This window comes from Mandrillus leucophaeus, unplaced genomic scaffold (genome assembly GCF_000951045.1).
Source record: "Mandrillus leucophaeus isolate KB7577 unplaced genomic scaffold, Mleu.le_1.0 Scaffold1068, whole genome shotgun sequence".
NCBI lineage: Eukaryota > Metazoa > Chordata > Mammalia > Primates > Cercopithecidae > Mandrillus > Mandrillus leucophaeus.
The window spans coordinates 704,521-709,349 of NW_012098854.1; positions in this window are offsets into that span (position 1 = coordinate 704,521).

Genomic DNA, 4,829 nt, shown 5'->3' on the forward strand with positions numbered 1-4,829 from the left:
TTCCCTATTTAACAAATGGTGTTGGGAAAACTGGCTAGACATATGCAGAAAACTGAAACTGGACCCCTTCCTTACGCCTTATACAAAAATTAACTCAAGATGGATTAAAGACTTAAACGTAAACCTAAAACCATAAAAACCCTAGAAGAAAACCTAGGCAATATCATTCACAACATTGGCATGGGCAAAGACTTCATGACTGAAACACCAAAAGCAATGGCAACAAAAGCCAAAATTGAGGGGACTTCCAAGATGGCCAAATAGGAACAGCTCCAGTCTGCAGCTCCCAGCAAGATCAACGCAGAGGACGGGTGATTTCTGCATTTCCAACTGAGGTAGCTGGTTCATTGCATTGAGACTGGTTAGACAGTGGGTGCAGCCCACGGAGGGAGAGCAGAAGCAAGGCGGGGGCATCGCCTCACCCAGAAGACATGAGGGGTCAGAGATTTCCGTTTCCTAGCCAAGGGAAACTGTGAGAGAAAGAAAAATGCTACACTCCTGCCCAAATACTGCGATTTTCCCATGGTCTTCACAACCGGCAGACTAGAAGATTCTCTCCGGTGCCTAGCTCAGCGAGTCCCACACCCACAGAACCCAACAAGCTAAGATCCATTGGTTTGAAATTCTCGCTGCTAGCACAGCAGTCTGAGATCGACCTAGGATGCTGGAGCTTGGTGGGGAGAAGGGCATCCGCCACTGCTGAAGCTTGAGTAGGTGGTTTTATGCCCACAGTATAAACAAAGCTGCCAGGAAGCTCAAATTGGGCGAAGCTCACCACAGCTCAGCAAGGCCAACTGCCTCTCTAGATTCCACCTCTGTGGGCCGGGCATATCTAAACAAAAGGCAGCAGCCCCAACCAGGGACTTATAGATAAAACCTTCATCTCCCTGGGACAGAGCACCTGGGGAAAGGGGCAGCTGCCAGCACAGCTTCAGCAGACTTAAACATCCCTGCCTGACAGCTCTAAAGAGAGCAGTAGATCTCCCAGCACCGTGTTCGAGCTCTGATAACGGACAGACTGCCTCCTCAAGTGGGCCCCTGACCCCATGCAGCCTAACTAGGAGTCACCTCCCAGTAGGGGCCTACACACACCTCATACAGGAGAACTCTGGCTGCCATCTGGTGGGTGCCTCTCTGGGACAAAGCTTCCAGAGGAAGGATCAGGCAGCAATATTTGCTGCTCCATAGACTCTGCTGGTGATACCCAGGCAAACACGGTCTGGAGTGGACCTCCAGCAAACTCCAACAGACCTGCAGCTGAGGGACCTGACTGTTAGAAGGAAAACTAACAGACAGAAAGGAATAGCATCAACATCAACAAAAAGGACATCCACACCAAAACCCCATCTGAAGGTCACCAACATCAAAGACCCAAGGTAGATAAAATCACAAAGATGGGGAGAAATCAGAGCAGAAAGGCTGAAAATTCTAAAAACCAGAGCACCTCTTCTCCTCCAAAGGATCACAACTCCTCACCAGCAAGGGAACAAAACTGGATGGAGAATGAGTTTGATGAATTGACAGAAGTAGGTTTCAGAAGGTAGGTAAGCACAAACTCCTCCAAGCTAAAGGAGCATGTTCTAACCCATCACAAGGAAGCTAAAAACCTTGAGAAAAGGTGAGAGGAATAGCTAAGTAGAATAATCAGTGTAGAGAAGAAAATAAATAACCTGATAGAGCTGAAAAACACAGCATGAGAACTTCATGAAGCATACACAAGCTTCAGTAGCCAAATGGATCAAGTGGAAGAAAGGATATCAGTGATTAAAGTTCAAGTCAATGAAATAAAGCAAGAAGACAAGATTAGAGAAAAAAGAGTGAAAAGAAACAAAGCCTCCATGAAACATGGGACTAACTGAAAAGAACAAATCTATGTTTGAATGGTGTACCTGAAAGTGACTGGAAGAATGGAACCAAGTTAGAAAACACTCTGCAGGGTATTATCCAGGAGAACATCCCCAACCTAGCAAGACAGGCCAACATTCAAATTCAGGAAATACAGAGAATACCACAAAGATATTCCTCGAGAAGAGCAACCCCAAGACACATAATCATCAGATTCACCAAGGTTGAAATGAAGGAAAAAATGTTAAGGGCAGCCAGGGAGAAAGGTCGGGTTACCCACGAAGGGAAGTCCATCAGACTAACAGCGGATCTCTCTGCAGAAACCCTACAAGCCCGAAGAGAGTGGGTGCCAATGTTCAACATTCTTAAAAAATTTTCAGCCCAGAATTTCAAATGCAGCAAATTTCATATCACTTCATAAATGAAGGAGAAATAAAATCCTTTACAGACAAGCAAATGCTGAGAGATTTTTGTCACCACCAGGCCTGCCTTACAAGAGCTCCTGAAGGAAGCACTAAACATGGAAAGGAACAACCGGTACTAGCCACTGCAAAAACATGCCAAATCGTAAAGCCCACTGACGCTATGAAGAAACTGCATAAACTAACGGGCAAAACAACCAGCTAGCATCATAATGACAGGATTAAATTCACACAGAACAATATTAACCTAAATGTAAAGGGGCCAAATGCTCCAATTAAAAGACACAGACTAGCAAATTGGATAAAGAGTCAAGATCCACCAGTGTGCTATATTCAGGAGACCCATCTCACGTACAAATATACACATAGGCTCAAAATAAAGGGATGGATGAAGATCTACCAAGCAAATGGAAAGAAAAAAAAAAAAAAAAAAGCGGGGTTACAATCCTAGTCTCTGATAAAACAGACTTTAAACCAACAAAGATCCAAAGAGACAAAGAAGGCCATTATATAATGGTAAAGGGATCAATTCAGCAAGAAGAGCTAACTATCCTAAATATATATGTACCCAATACAGGAGCACCCAGATTCATAAAGCAAGTTCTTAGAGACTTAGAAAGAGACTTAGACTACACACAACAACAATGGGAGACTTTAACACCCCACTATCAATATTAGACAGATCAACAAGACAGAAAGTTACCAAGGATAGCCAAGACTTGAACTCAGCTCTGGACCAAGCAGACCTAATAGACATCTATAGAACTCTCTACCCCAAATCAAAAGAATATACATTCTTCTCAGCACCACATCACACCTATTCTAAAATTGACCACATAATTGGAAGTAAAACACTCCTTAGCAAATGTAAAAAAAAAAACAAATCATTACAAACTGTCTCTCAGACCACAGTGCACTCAAATTAGAACACAAGATTAAGAAACTCACTCAAGGACCGGGCACAGTGGCTCATGCCTGTAATCCCAACACTTTGGGAGGCCGAGGCGGGCGGATCATGAGGTCAGGAGATCGAGACCATCCTGGCGAACACTGTGAAACCCCGTCTCTACTAAAAATACGAAAAAATTGGCTGGGCATGGTGGCGGGCACTGTAGTCCCAGCTACGCGGGAGGCTGAGGCGAGAGAATGGTGTGAACCCGGGGGGCGGAGACTCTGTCTCAAAAAAAAAAAAAGAAACTCACTCAAAACCACACAACTACATGGAAACTGAAAAACCTGCTCCTGAATGACTACTGGGTAAATAACAAAATTAAGACACAACTAAATAAGTTCTTTGAAACCAATGAGAACAAAGACACAACGTACCACAATCTCTGGGACACATTAAAGCAGTGTGTAGAGGGAAATTTATAGCACTAAATGCCCACAGGAGAAAGCAGGAAAGATGTAAAATCGGCACCCTAACATCACAATTAAAAGAACTAGAGAAGCAAGAGCAAACAAATTCAAAAGCTAGCAGAAGACAAGAAATTACAAAGATCAGAGCAGAACTGAAGGAGATAAAGACAAGAAAAACCCTTCAAAAAAAAAAAAAATCAATGAATCCAGAGCTGGTTTTTTAAAAAGATCAACAAAATAGACCACTAGCAGGACTAATAAAGAAGAAAAGAGAGAAGAATCAAATAGACACAAAAAATGATAAAGGGGATATAACCATTGATTCCCACAGAAATACAAACTACCATCAGAGAATACTATAAACACCTCTATGCAAATAAATTCGAAAATCTAGTAAAAATGGATAAATTCCTGGACATATACATCCTACCAAGACTACACCAAGAAGAAGGTGAATCTCTGAATAGGCAAATAACAGTTTCTGAAATTGAGGCAGTAATAACCTACCAACCAAAAACAGTCCAGGACCAGATGAATTCACAGGCAAATTCTACCAGAGGTACAAAGAGGAGCTGATACCATCCCTTCTGAAACTATTGCAAACAATAGAAAATGGCCATACTGCCCAAAGTAATTTATAGACTCAATGCTATCCCCATCAAGCTACCATTGACTTTCTTCACAGAATTAGAAAAAACTACTTTAAATTTCATATGGAACCAAAAAAGAGCCCACATAGCCAAGACAATCCTAAGCAAAAAGAACAAAGCTGCAGGCGTCATGCTACCTGACTTCAAACTATACAAGGTTAAAGTAACAAAAACAGCATGGTACTGGTACCAAAACAGATATACAGACCAGCAGAACAGAACAGAGGCCTTAGAAATAACATCACACATCTACAACCATCTGATCTTTGACAAACCTGACAAAAACAAGCAATTGGGAAAGAATTCCCTATTTAATAAATGGTGCTGGGAAAACTGGCCAGCCATATGTAGAAAGCTGAAACTGGATCCTTCCCTCACACCTCATACAAAAATTAACTAAAGAGGGATTAAAAACTTAAATCTTATACCTAAAACATAAAAACCCTAGAAGAAAACCTAGGGAATACTATTCAAGACATAGACATGGTTAAAGACTTCATGACTAAAACACCAAAAGCAATGACAACAAAAGCCAAAATAGACCAATGGGATC